The 6,030-nt window shown below is 46.4% G+C and overlaps 1 pseudogene; it reads right to left on the reverse strand.

The window, feature by feature from the left end:
* Positions 1 to 2,327: 2,327 nt before the first annotated feature.
* Positions 2,328 to 2,668, reverse strand: LOC110302526 (annotated as a pseudogene).
* Between the last annotated feature and the right edge of the window lie 3,362 nt (positions 2,669 to 6,030).

The raw sequence follows: 6,030 nt of genomic DNA on the forward strand, positions 1-6,030 counted from the left end.
CAGGTTTGTCTTGAATGCTTGCCTAAAGTGATCTTTCTGCTTCTGCTTTTTTTTTTTTTTTTTTAAGATTTATTTATTATATGTAAGTACACTGTAGCTGTCTTCAGACACACTCCAGAAGAGGGCATCAGATCTCATTACAGATGGTTGTGAGCCACCATGTGGTTGCTGGGATTTGAACTCAGGACCTTTGGAAGAGCAGTCAGTGCTCTTAACCACTGAGCCATCTCTCCAGCCCCCTGCTTCTGCTTTCTAAATGTTGGAACAACAGGTGTGTGTGTATACCTTGCCCAGCTATATTAGTTACTTTTCTGTGGCTGTGATTAAAAACACCACAGTCGAGGCAACCTATGACAGAGTTTATTTGGGCTAATGGTTCTAGGCTTAGAGTGGAGACAGCAGGTAGCAGTAGCAGCAGCCCAGAGCTCACATCTTGAACTCACATCTTCACATGTGTGAAGCAGAGAAGGCACACTGGGAATGGAGTGAGGCTTTGAAACCTCGAAGCCTGCCCCAAGTGAATACTTCCTCCAACAAGGCTACACCTCTAACACTTCCCACACAGTGCCATCAATTGAGAGACAAGTGTCCAAATGTGCAAGACTATGGGGTCATCTTATTCAAACCACACCAGCCTTATAATTATTTTAATATCAAAATAATATTCTATGAAATAGATGTATGATAGTATAGGTAGTGCTTCAAATGAGAAATTTGGATTGAATCAATTACAATGACATAAACTCATAGGAAAACACAGGGTTTATTTTTTTTTTTTTTTTTTTTTTTTTAAAGACAAGGTCTCACTGTATAGCTGTGGCTGTCTTAGAACTAACTCTGTATGTAGACCAGGCTGGCTTACAGAGGTCCACCATCCTTTGTCTCCCAATTGCTGAAACTAAAGGAATGTACTACCATGCCTGGCCTATTTATCAATGTTTTGAGGGAGCATGAAATATATATTTATTGGATGTACTATAAACTGTTACCTCCATATAGACCATGGTTTCAACATTAGATCATTATCATTCCTACCAAGGAGGTGATGTATCTGGAACACTGAAAAGTTATTATTTTTTAAAGATTTATTTATTTATTATATGTAAGTACACTGTAGCTGTCTTCAGACACAGCAGAAGAGGGCATCAGATCTCATTACAGATGGTTGTGAGCCACCACGTGGTTGCTGGGATTTGAATTCAGGACCTTCAGAAGAGCAGTTAGTGTTCTTAACCACTGAGCCATCTCTCCAGCCCAAAGAGTTATTTATTTTGTTTTGTTTTTTGGTGTTTTGTTTTGTTTTGTTTTTTGTTTTTCGAGACAGGGTTTCTCTGTACAGCCCTGGCTGTCCTGGAACTCACTTTGTAAACCAGGGTGGCCTTGAACTTAGAAATCTGCCACCTCTGGCTTCCAAGTGCTGGAATTAAAGGCGTGCGCCACCACTGCCTGGCAAAAAGTTATTTTTATGTGTAGGAATGTTTTGTTTACAATTATGTCTGGGTTCCATGTGCTTGTAGTACCTGTGGAGGCCAGAAGAGGGCTCCAGATTCCCCTGGAGCTGTCATGTGGGTGCTGGGAACTGAATTGGAGTCCTTTGTGAAGGCTAAGAAGTATAACTATCTTACTAGTAAAGACTTACATTTATTTAACAGTGACATGTATCTGTGCTACTTTGACATATGGCTACTAAGTATCATATCATATAGACTATTTGGACTTAACAATGTAATACATTGTTTCAACATAACACATTGTTTCCAAGGCAATACAATGTTTCAGTGTAATACAATGTTTCAATGGAATGAATTGTTTCAATGCGATATATTGTTTCTTTGCACTTGAGGTTCTGTGAAAGGACAGAAAGACTGAAATTATCAGGAACCAACCACCAGGTAATAGAGGCACATGACTGTGTCCCTAGCACTTGGGGGAGGAGATGGAGGACCTGGAGCTCAAGGTCATCCTCAGCTACATTTCCAGGCCAGCCAGTAAAACTTGCCAGGAGACAAGAATCGTTAGGAAAATCTAATATTATAATGAATTAGGAGCAGTAGAACTGTTGATTCTGAGGCTTTTCCTTCTTCCTCTTCTTTCTTTTTTTTCCCGAGACAGGGTTTCTCTGTCTAGCCCTGGCTGTCGTGGAACTCACTTTGTAGACCAGGCTGATCTTGAATTCAGAAATCCTCCTGCCTCTGCCTCCCGAGTGCTGGGATTAAAGGCGTGCGACACCATGCCTGGCTTTTTTTTTTTTTTTTCTTTTTTTAAAGTACAACTTCCATTTTATTTTTCCAGGGTAGTTTTCCTTCTGCCCTTACAAAACCACGTCTTTACATGGGCTTTGGTGGAGGTCGCGGTGCAGTGCCAGCAGGTCTGAATCGTGGTGGGAGTGTCTGGTCCTTCCCGGCTTCACGGAATCGATTCCTGACGAACTTGCTATGGATGGCACAGCTCACGCAGCAATGCAGCTTGACGTAGGGCTTGGGAAGCACATAGGCATCGAAGACACTTGCTTCAGATAGGTCTCTGATAGCAGTGGCTTCTACAATGTTCCGAATGACAAACTTCTTAATGGCCTTATCCTTGGGCACGCAGCAGTTCGTGCAGCGAATTGGCTGCACATGTCGCGGCCCTTTTTGGCACAACCATTGTTTCTTCTTTTTTTGGTCATCTTGGAGCCAAGACTCGAAAGAGGGGTTTTTCCATCTTTATAAGCTATGAATATTGCCAGTTGACCTTAAGAAATATTGAATCAATTTATAACCCCATTAGCAGGACTATTAGAATGCTGACCCTGGAGTCTCTGCATGCCTGTAATACCAATATTCAGAGCCTGAGGAGGACCCAGGATTTGAGGTCAGCCTGGGTTACCAAATTAGACCCAGTCATCAAAAAAAGTCAACATACCTTAGGTTGCCAGACAAAATGTAGAATGCTGTTGAATCTCAATTTCAGATAAACAGTGAATACTAAACAGCCTGCACTGAAGATTGTTGGAGAAGATGAAAATCTACTTGGATGCCAAGAGGAAGCCAAGGAGACAATGTGTCTAAATTAATGTGGTATCCTGGAACAGAAAGAGGGTCTTAGAAGAAATTTAAATGTGAATGCCGATGTGAATATGAATCAGAAACACCCCTCTGGGCTCATGTTTTGAACACTTTTTCCCAGATGGTCTGCCCATTTTGGGGGTCATTAAGGAACTGAGACCTAGCTGGTAGAAGCAGGGCATTCAATGTAAATTTTTGGATGTTAGGCTCCGTCCCTTGTTCCTGAAGCCCTGTTTCCTGGTTTATGTGGTATGAACAGCCTGCATGTGGGGACCCTGTCTTCCCCACTAAGATGAACTGAAACCCTCTGAAACCATGAGTGAAAATAAATCTTGTTTCTTTTTGGAACTGTGGTCACAGCTGTGTGAATGTAACTCAGGCAAAAATATGGGTTTTAGTTACTGCTATCATAGTGATTCATTAAATGTGAGAAATATACCATATAGATAGATATATGACACTAATTATAGTGTAGAATATACAGCCTTCTCTAAAATTATGTTGTAAATAGCAAATTACTTATTGTAAAATAGAGCATTTATTCAGATAACTGGCAGTTTTACACCCAGGCTGTATACATTGGCTGTCAAGTAATCACTTGCAGGACATTAACCAGATTGTCCCGTAAAATGGCTAATATATGAAAAAAAGATCTTAGGTGGGCACTCTTTTTTTTTTTTTTCCCTGAGACAGGGTTTCTCTGTATAGCCTGTCCTGGAACTCACTTTGTAGACCAGGCTGGCCTCAAACTCAGAAATCTGCCTGCCTCTGCCTCCCGAGTGCTGGGATTAAAGGCGTGCGCCACCACGCCCGCCTAGGTGGGCACTCTTAATGGGCTTGACCTTTATGTGATTTTCCCCCTAAATATTTAGGTTAAGCAATTCATTTTCTATAAACAATCCATCTGATTCCTGTTCAAGCGAGGCTCAAGCAGGCCAATAAAAGAAAGGGGTACAGTTCAAGTTGATGTGCTCTTTAGTGCCATAATCTATTACCAGTTGCAACCAATTCAGAAGCTGAAAAAGGAATGGGGTTAACTCTGACTCACACAGACCATCAATAGAATTAATCTTAAATTGGGGTGTGCAACTCTCAAAGATTTAAAAAATCTAGTCACAGAGGGGAAAAAAAAATGCCTGCAAGTAGTCTGTTTCCAGGGTGACGGCTCATCTATGCTGCCTGTCTGGATGTAAGCAGTCCTGGGCTTTTACCCTTCAAGTTTCTCCTTTGGAGGAGAGCAACCTGCGTGCAGTGGAAGAAGACCTAAGAGGAGCCTGGAATAAAAATAGATCTGTATAACGGTTTTGTTTGAAAGTGACCTTAGAAAATAGCTATCATAAAGAGAAAATGGCAGATGGAGCCTTTAAAATGAGCTAATTTTAGAATACATATCGTTTCCCACGTGTGACTACTAAATACATCCTCCACAGCTTACTCTGCTGATATATAAAATTTAAGAAGTTGGATTCTTACTGGTACTGTATGTTAGGCTTTACTAAAAGAAAAACAAAAAACCAGAATCTGTCTTCAAGTCGTAAGAAAGATTGTTTGTGTTTCCTTGGTAACTTATGGGCCAGTCCCTAAAATTAGCATTTTGGTATACCATAAGCACACATATGTAAAAGGTTTGCACACGTCATAAGCTTCACTTTGTAAACGTGTACAGCGTTAGTATGTGCAAAAAATATCATGTCGAAGAGCAGTTTCTATTTGTGCTACCCAAAAACGGATTTTTATTTTCAGAGGGGAGAATCACGCTGTTAGGCTTTATTTATATCCAAGTGTCCTCAGCCTTCTGCAAAAAAGGCAAAAGCTTTGTGTGTGTTTTAAATGCAGAACAACGAAGGACTCAGACACTTTCGGACTCTACAGAACCAGAACATACATCGCGGGCTGTGTCCACGCACAAGGGCAGGCTCGCTGGGGACCTAGAGGAGTGGCTTTCAAACTTGTGGGCCAGCGCCTAGTCCACGGCCCGCCACGCGCTAGGTTCCGGGAGGAGGGCGGCGAGGCCGGGGCTAGGCTGCCATCCTCTCACCGGGGTCAACTCCGGTCCCCGAACACCCCTTCCCTCCTCCGCCCCACGGCGCGACGCGGGCAGCCCACGCGAGGGGAGGCCGTGCCCGCGACCCCAATTCACCATAACCCACTCGCCTGGGAGACGGGATTGGCGAGCACGTGGGGGAGGGGCGGAGAGCGCGTCCGGCTCGACACCGAGCATGCTCCGTGCACGGAACCGTAAGTGGCGAGCCAGACATGCGCAGTGAGCTCGGGGTGTGCTGGCGGCGGGGCAGGGCGGGGCTGGCGTGAGCGGGCTAATGTGTTTATCCGGTTTTCTGGGTGGGCGGTCAAAGCGCACGCGTAAGGGCGAAAGGCGGTAGGGTCGGGGTGGGTGTGTTGGGGGGGGGGGGTTTGTGCATGCGCAGTGGAGCCGGCAGCGCGGGGAGGGTGTGGAGGGGGCTTTTAGAGGAGAAGCAGGGGAAAAGGGAAGCGGAGGGAGAGGAAGGGCGGGGGGTGGGGTGGGGAGGTGGGTGAGAGCGCGCTGTGCGCATGCGTACAAGGGCTAGCGACGACGGCGGCGGGGGAGGCTCGGGGATGACAGTGTCTTTGCCCGTTGGGGTAACGGTCGTCGTTACCGGCCGGGCCTGAGGCGCCGCACCATCCACTGCGGCCGGAGTAGCCCCGGCCCAACGGAGCTAGAGCGGCGCGAGAAGAAGCGTGAGGGCGGCCAGGCGCGAGGGAGGGGCCTGCAGCGGGCCTGGTCGTGTGCGCTGGGTGGTGGCGGCGGCGGCGGCCTGGCGAGGTGAGCTCGCTTAAACCGCAGCTGGGCAGGCAGGCGGCGGCGGCGGCGGCGGCGGCGCAGCACCGTGGCAGTCGCGCTTGGAGGAGTCGTCCGTGCCGTGCCGAAAAGATGGCCGGGCTGTGAGGGGGCGGCGCTTGCGCTGGTGACCCCAAGTGTGCGGCTGAGAAGCGGAGGGGCCCC

This window comes from Mus caroli, chromosome 9 (assembly GCF_900094665.2).
Source record: "Mus caroli chromosome 9, CAROLI_EIJ_v1.1, whole genome shotgun sequence".
In the NCBI taxonomy this organism is placed as follows: domain Eukaryota; kingdom Metazoa; phylum Chordata; class Mammalia; order Rodentia; family Muridae; genus Mus; species Mus caroli.